This window comes from Oryzias melastigma, linkage group LG9, assembly GCF_002922805.2.
Source record: "Oryzias melastigma strain HK-1 linkage group LG9, ASM292280v2, whole genome shotgun sequence".
Taxonomy (NCBI): domain Eukaryota; kingdom Metazoa; phylum Chordata; class Actinopteri; order Beloniformes; family Adrianichthyidae; genus Oryzias; species Oryzias melastigma.
The window spans coordinates 21,008,505-21,017,071 of NC_050520.1; the positions used below are offsets into that span (position 1 = coordinate 21,008,505).

The following is an 8,567-nucleotide window of genomic DNA, read 5'->3' on the forward strand; positions in this document are numbered from 1 at the left end:
ATGCTTTGACTGAGAAATGCACATTTTCTATTAGAAAAGTATCTGTCCATTTGTTGAAACCTATAAAAATAGCTTTTAAATAAGGTGAATATATGATCTTATTGATACTTTTGTGGATAAATTACTAAAGTTTGCATTATTGGGATGTTACAACAAGTTTGTGGTGCACGGTTTGTTTTATATTGGAACATTATTTTATACATCACATGTGCAGCTAAAACGGTCTCAGTGATCTGCTTCATTTGTCTCCATTCATCAACCGTTTGTATTTATCCTCCGGTTCACGGATCAGAAAAGTTCTGCCCGCAGCTGTTGACCTTTGCCAAATCTCCTGACAATTAAAGATCACTCAGCATGACTATGCGACTTCTCCCACACTATTACCAAGCAGCTGATAGCATCTTGCAAGTGCAGTGGAATATAATGTGTGACTAAATGAGAATTCCTCCGCTCAGATGTGTGACTGCGAGGCCTGACGACCACGCACGCGGGCCTGCGCTACAAGTTGGAGCTTGGCAGATGAGCGGCAGAGTCTAAAGCTCTTTGTGCCTCCAGGATCACCCCCGACTCATTCTTATTCATACATGATCAGAGGGGAAGCAGGCAACTGAGATTAGCTACAGATCAAAAGAGCTGCCTAGCACCAGAGCTCATGTTTTGTGGATTTAGGCAGCCCCAGCGCTGAAGCATTGTATCGTGGCAGTTGTGCGTCACTGTTTTCTGTCCTCAACGGCGCTCAGGGGGCTTGAGGAAAAGAGTTATCATACAAGTAGGGGGTTCCACGGCTGGAAATCTTCCAGAGTTAAATAATAAAGATTAAAAATCTGAATAAAGAGAGAAAAAAACATTTCAGAAGTGAGATCTTTGTGTCTTTCATACTTTTCAGGGTGAAACAGCTTCCACATGTGTAATTGGTCTTGGGTCAGTAATAATGTGTTTGTTTAAAAAAATGGAATTTGCTTGGATTGGGACAGAGTTTCTAGCATAAAAGGATCCAGAATCAATGGTGACCTGCAAATATCCATAAAATTAACTAATTTCGTTAATTGTTGAGAGGCTGAATAAAAATAAACAATAACCAATCAGCAAATTGCTTTCATGAAACCTGTTAACCTTTCAATCAATTTATACACAAACATCAGTGGGAATCTAAAAAAAAGGGATTTTTTTTTTTTACCATGAAGTTCCTTGAGATAAAATCTCTTTTCGAGGGAGACACACATTAAATTAAATTTGAAGAAAACCTAAATAAATAGTAACCAAATATAAATCAGCTATAAGACTTCTTCTAACACATTTTTTTCAACAAATTCCACTTTTTATTCTTTACTAAACATACATGAATAATAAATGAAATAACAAAAAATAACAACAAGGCTTGAATCTATAATAGCAAAATAAGGAAAGTTTCCATGGCAGAGGGAAAAGAGTAAGAATTACAGCGTACGATAGAAAAGAAAAAAAACATTTCCTTAAGTCCACCGATTAACAAAACTCTGGAATGCAGAGGCAGAAAAGCAAACAAGTGAAGAAGGTCATGTTAGCTCCATTAGCAATACTGTTTCGTGTTTTTGCAAAGTTCATGGTAGTAAAAAAAATGTGAGGGAAACATCTATTTATTTACACTCTAATCAGATTTTAAACCTTTTTTTTTTTTTACATTTTTCTGTGGAATATAAACAAAATACACAAGTAAATGTGTTATTACCAATGCAAGACTTGTGTAATCTGTTTGAATAGGTCTATATGCACAAAACATTTAATGATAAATCAGGAGTGCTGTATATGCAACACCCATCAGTGTGTGAATGTGTGTGTTTTAATGATTCAATGGGACCGTGACTGTAATTTACCATTACCATTTACCCAGGTAAACTCCAGCCATATGGTAAAGATTCAGTGTATGTACACAATTTCCCATTAAACAATTGTGGGGATTGATAAGTTGCTGCTAAAGCCTTGAGGGGAGCAGTATACCATTGGATAAGCCCGTTGCATTCACCAGATGCATTTTCATTGGTAAATGGTGATTTTCCACCTTCCTTGAAGTGCTTTACAGTTACCGACCCATTCACACACACATTCACACACTAATGGCGGCTCCACTGCTGAACACTGGTGCCAACCTTCCACCAGAGGCATGGTGGGGTTCAGGGTCTTTCCCAAGGACACTTAAACACATGGCTTGGCATCTGTTAATGCACTAATACTGCATAGATTCTCTATGTCAGATGTATCTGTCATTACATGAAAAGAAGCATGGTCTGCCACATTTTACTGAAAGCAAATAGTCTGTCACCAAGATAAATATGTGTTTGATCTCATAAGAGATATTGAGTGTGCAGTTTTGTTGATGTTACATCATTCATGTCAGAGTACTGTGCTAAATATTAAAGTTAGTCAAACCCACTGTGCCCCACCTATTCGAGTCAACCACAGCATAGTATGTTTAACAATGCTTGAGCATGGAATAGAGCGACTGCACGTATAAACTACCAAATTTAAAACTAAAATGTAGAAATTATTTGTCTGAACAATCACTTAAGCTATGTTCACACCGTCCTCTACAATGCATCACTTTCAATGAAAAGTCTATGTAAACTTGTGTTTCAGGGAAACTCTCATATTCACACATAGCTACGCAAGTTTATACGACAGTGTAAAATCTGTCCAACACAAGAGGCCCTCCCCTCATTTCTGTTTGCTCAGCTGCTGGTCAAGACAAGCTAATAAAAAAAAAAAGAAAAAGGTTTCTACATCTGGTTTCAGGCTCTCACAAAATGATTGACCATTAAGTGTGTTGCCAGTTAAACTACTGTATGTCAAACTTTTACTAATCAAGGGCGCTGATTGGTATCATACGGATGGCGTCTCTTTTAACTTACAAAAGTGCTAACCGTTTGATAATGGATCATGGAGGAGAAATTCATAATTGGAGTTTGTGTCCGGCCGGACTTGTAAAACACCAAGTCTTTCATACATCCGAAGAGAGCTGTTAAAGAAAAAGCCTGGAGCAAAATTTACAAAATTTGCGCCAATTTGATGTTTTGTACCAAATCTCTTCTAACTTTCATCAATGGATATGTAAACAGTGAAAAAGAAGAAGAAGCCCCTCCTCACTTGTCCAGTGTGAACACCACGGGCATATCAAATACCCGGTGTGTGTATGTAGCTTTAGATTTCTGTCAAGTACTGTTACTTTTTAGACAACTTTAGTTGGGCGAATCATTGGCATCACTGTATGCTGGTTTTAAAAAATGAAAAATATAAGACTAATTTGATTTTAATATGAAAATTTCACTAAGATACTTAGTAACTTCTGGTTTATATTTACCTTATAGAAACAGCTCAACAATTTCTACAAGCATATATATATCAGATACAGGCATACAGTCCATAAATATCATTTGAGATGTTGTAAGATCTTTTTTGTGTAGGATAATGTACACAAATTACACATTTATTTATTCTGTTCATAATAATTTATGTTTAACACACAGCTATTCAAGGATTATAGTTAAAAAGAACCTTTAATTGTAGATGTTATGTTAAGTGCCTATTAAGTTTCATGCTTGTACAGTGGATGAGAAATAAACTATCCATCTATTTTTTCCACAATCTTATAGATGTCTTTAAAACCATCCCTTAATGCTTTTATTTACTCATGTTCTCATCTTCTCATGTACTCGTTTACAAAATAAGAAGTCACAAGTGACAAGCATTACATCAAGGGAGATCTTTCAAAAATACAACATCTAGCATAGATATATAATTTAGACGGAAGGGACACGTAAGAATGCATATTTTTAAGATAAAAAATAATATTGATCACTTTTTAACCTTAATATTGCAATGTGTATCAATGTAGACCATTGTTGCCATTATTATTTGTTAAAACACTTTATTTTGATTTTTTTTTTTATTTGTAGAGATGAAAAAATGTGGCAGGTGAGCAATTCTCTAAAAGAAAAGTTACATTAAAATATTTTACTCTGCAAGATAGAAATAAAAAGAAATGGCAATAAAAGCATAGATTTAATGCAGAGATTTTTATTAGTCTCAAACAGTTATTCCTCAAGTGGTTACGGATGGTGACTTTCAAAAGCTAAGGCTTGACTTCTCCTTTAACTCTGATGCTCCACTTTGCCAAAAGCAGGAAAATCCTATTTAATAACTGTTTGGAATGCCTTTTGGCCTTACTTTTACTGCTACAGAAGATCCGTGTTGAGCTGCATGACAAAGACAGCTTTCTCTAAACCCTGCAAAGCTTTAATGACACAATCAGACAGCAGAGCTTCAAAATAAATTTCAGTACTGTTCAAACTGAGCAGCTCAAATATACAAATTACTGCTTAATCTGTTCAACATGTCATAACTCGCTGTGCTAAGTGCAGCATGAAATCTAGACAGACACAGGTTTGCGACTGACGCAATGAGATTTAGGCAAGAGGTGGAAAAAGGCAGGAAAAAGTGAACGGGAAAAACTCACCAGTGCCTTTTTTTTCCTTCTTCCCCAGGAAGTTACACCCTGCAGAACCAGCTGAGGCTCAGCTCAATCAAAAAGCTATAAAAAAAGAAAAAGTGAAAGAAAAACAAGAGAAAAAAAGTACAAAAAAGTAAAAGAAAATCAAAAAATTTAAAGTAGCTTCAAAAAATATTGCCCACTTTCAATAAAAGCCAGACCAGCTGGCTTTGAATAGAAACCCCAGCTTGGGTAGCTTGTTTTCCCCCCAATCTCTGCCTGAACTGAATCAAGGTCTAGTTCTTTTAGACCACCCCTGACACCCCGACACCACTGTCCGAAGTGAGTCCACCTGCCCCTATCACTCTGGAGTAAATTTAGCCTTCAGAAGGATCAGTGTCACCCCTCTAACCCTTGATGCACACACTCAAACACACATGGCCCAAATGCTGTCATCCCTTGCAGTGACCAAAAATACGATCCCCTTCGTAAATCCAGCCACCCTTTCTTGTCTAAATAGGACTTTTAATAATGTTAATATTGTATGTATGCACTGCTGCACACTTTATTTACTTTATATAAACATTTTACTGAAAGGATGAAATACTACATTTAATTTGAAAAAAAGGTCTTTGTGTTTTTCTTTTCATTTCTCACATATTGTGATCAAGCACATCATAGCTGCAAAGCCTTAAAAATAACTAAACTTTCTGGCATTTAATCTCCCTTCCTTTCATAACCAGAATAAATGCACTTTATGTGAATCATAGATAAATTAGCCACTGGAAGAAATAAGTCAACGCAGATACCATCTTACAGACTATCAAATACCAGGTGCAGTGGTGTACACCTATAATTAGGTAATTATAAGCTTGTTTATCCGAGTAAATCCATGACTAAAATCTGCCTACAGTCTTGTTTTTCAAAGAACCATAATGCTCAGGAAATGTTGATTTGTCATTACTGCCGGATAAAAATCATACTTTTCCCTCCAAAGGAAAACTTCAGTTTTACCAAACTGCTGGCATCCCGACAGTACACCATTTTTCTTTCTTAATGATACATTCAGTGCACTGTACAAATCATCAAGCTTAATCCTAATATTATTTGAGTGGGGGCACAGGGTAATTGTAATTTTTATCAGATATTTTCATTGCACGCTCTTATATTTCTTGCCAGAACCCAATACGTATTTATAATGACACAGTCTGATACACCCAAATTAGTGTTTTATATATCCCTGTTAAATTAACCAATTTATCTAAGTGGAAAGTGATGGTATTAAGGAAAGATGAGTAGGGCATGGTTTGGTGTTTTTCCCAGAAAACATCCAAAATCGTGGACACTCTGTAGGGGTAAAGCACTGGTGTCAGTGGCCCTTGTTGAAAGGTACTCATGCTCCTGACAGTGAGATATGATTTCTATTGATCGTGTTGTATTGTTTACATGTTCCTGGGAAAAGATAATCAACTAATCCATTCATTTGAGGTAATTTCTGTCACCATGGCTACCTGAACTTTCATACCCTGAGCAGTTTAGTTTTACCCTGTCTGGCAATCACAATGACCTCATTGGCAGGAATTCGGTAATCCTTTTGGGTGGGAATCCAGTAAATAGTGGATCAATGCATGTTGGTAAGAGTTGATTTTATTATCTTAACATGTCTTCAGAAGAGGGAGAGGCTTGATCAGACACAGTGATAAAAGTGTGATGTATTGATGTAGTGACCTGCCAACCTTTCATTTGCAACAGCACAATCAACCCTTGGATGACTGAACTGGCTAATAACACATACAATTTGAGCAACCAATGTGGGGTTTAAGTAATATTAATGGAATTGCATATGGAAAGAAAAAACACAATCCAAAAAAATCCACAAAACTCAAGTTGACTTTGTATTACAGTAATATATATTGGCTTCTGTCTCAAAGCATTTGACAGTCTTTGACGCTAAAGCACTCAGACATGATGGTCAAGCCCAGGGGTCTGCAACCTTTGGGCTTATTTCCAACTGATCAAAATCCAGCATGGGGCCCCAAAGTCTTTTTTCACCCTTTAGTAAAATTTCATTATACAATGTTTATGTTTATAATGTAAGCTAATGTAAGGAAAGGAAAGGTTATCACAGCACAAGACAAAAATTAAATTTTTTCTCTTGTTATACCTTAGGTCTACTACGGTGAGTCATCATCTTTCTCCTACTTACCTCTGCTGTTAACCTGAATATAAATGTAAATTTAATGGTTTGTGTAGAGTAAATAGAAAACATAAATCCATATGTTTTAGCAAGTCCTATTCAAGACTTAGCATTACTGCACTTTTTTGAAATTCATATTAATGTAGATCTATTCATATTTATTGGATAGTATATGAAATAATTACCAATTATTTATCTTGACCAGAGTCCTGACAATAAATATTTACAAAATACATATAGTACTTCTAAAAGTAAACTTGGTACTAATGTGGTATCCTTACTGCAAATTCTGCTTTAATAAGATTTATATAAGTTGTATGTTCTTTTGATATACTTTGACTGGAGCAAACTTCCTAAAAAATGTGATGCATAAGGAAAAATACAACTTTAAATAGTTGCTACAAGGTAGTTTTTGCAGATGCTCAAAAATCCCACGATGTATTATTCCCTTGACTGTTAAGATGTTAGATTATCGGTACAAGGAGGACCATGGAGTATACCCAGCTAATGGTGCCCAGTGTAGCGACACACCACATTTATCTTGGTACCAGTCCTCCTTCCACTGACTGGTGTGTCCCCATGAAAATGAAGCATTTATAAGATGAGTGTGAAAATAGCGACTGGCTCAAAATGGTCTTGTGGTCATTGATATATTGATAAAATTCTACACATCATTCAACCCACAGTTAAAAGTCTGAACTGTGAAACACAGCAATGGGGTAAAAAAGCAAATATTGTTTGAATTAGGCTTTGGACCATGATACATGTTAGCCATCATGTAATGAAATTGATTAATGTTACTATAAAGCCTCAATAACTAATTTACGTTTATTAGGGACTGCTCTTTGGACCAACTCATACAGGGAGGCAATTAAGTAGTTGAACACTGTGATTTTGCAAGTTCTCCCACTTAGAAATCACAGCTCTGTGCTTTGGGTCATTGTCATGTTGGAAGACCCAGTCACGATCCATCTTCAAAGGTCTCACTGAAGGAAAGAAGTTGTTCCCCAAGCTCTCACAATATGTGGCCCCAGTCATCCTCTCCTTAATCCTTGGGCTATCTTAGGCATGTTTACATTAAAAGAAGGGTCATCTGGGCCCCACAAAACAGTGCACTGACTTTGTTTTTTCAAGGATTTTTTATCTTTACTGGTGTTCGTGGGAGATATAAAATCCTGGCCACCTTTGTCATGGGAAGGATCACACATCAATGTAAGGGTGGGGTCATCTGGACCCCATAAGAGAGCACGAGGGTTAACACAGTGCAGTTGTCCTGTCCCATGTGCAGAAAACCCCTAAAGTATGATGCTACCACCCCCATGCTTCACAGTAGAGAAGGTGTTTTGGGTATAGTACTCACTCATTCTTCTTCTTCCAAACACATGACCTCATGACTTTCCCACGATTCCTCTGGATCATCCAAATGGTCATTGGAAACTGAAGACAGGCTTGGAGATGTGCTGGTTTAAGCAGGGGAACCTTCTGTCCCATGCACGATTTTAAAACATGGCGCCTTCATGTATTACCATCAGTAACCTTGGAAATGGTGGTCCCAGCTCAAAGCAGGTCATTGACCAACTCCTCCCATGTAGTTCTGGGCTGAGTCCTCACCTTTCTTAGGATCACTGAGATCCTACAAGGTGAAATCTTCCATGGAGCCCCAGTCCAAGGATGACTGACAGACATGTTTAACTTCTTTAATTTTCAATTGCAGTGGTTCTGATTATTTGTCATCCACAGAGAATCTTCTTTCACCAAGTTGCCTGGCAATTGCCCCATAGCCTTTCCCAGTCGTGTGGAGGTCTTCAATTTTGTCTCTGGTTTCTTTGGACAGCATGGCCTTGGCCATGTTAGTAGTTGACGTTTTATTGATTGTATGGGGTGGACAGGTGTAGCTTTACGGAGCTA

At 37.1% G+C, this 8,567-nt stretch overlaps 1 protein-coding gene across 1 annotated transcript in view; it reads right to left on the bottom strand.

The window, feature by feature from the left end:
• mef2cb (myocyte enhancer factor 2cb) overlaps positions 1-4,984 on the bottom strand; it is a 67,351-nt gene extending 62,367 nt beyond the window's left edge. Inside the window, exon 1 of the mRNA XM_036213575.1 lies at positions 4,490-4,984. The gene's annotated coding sequence lies outside the window, so the exon portion shown is untranslated. The remainder of the gene's footprint in view (positions 1-4,489) is intronic.
• Positions 4,985-8,567: the final 3,583 nt, after the last annotated feature.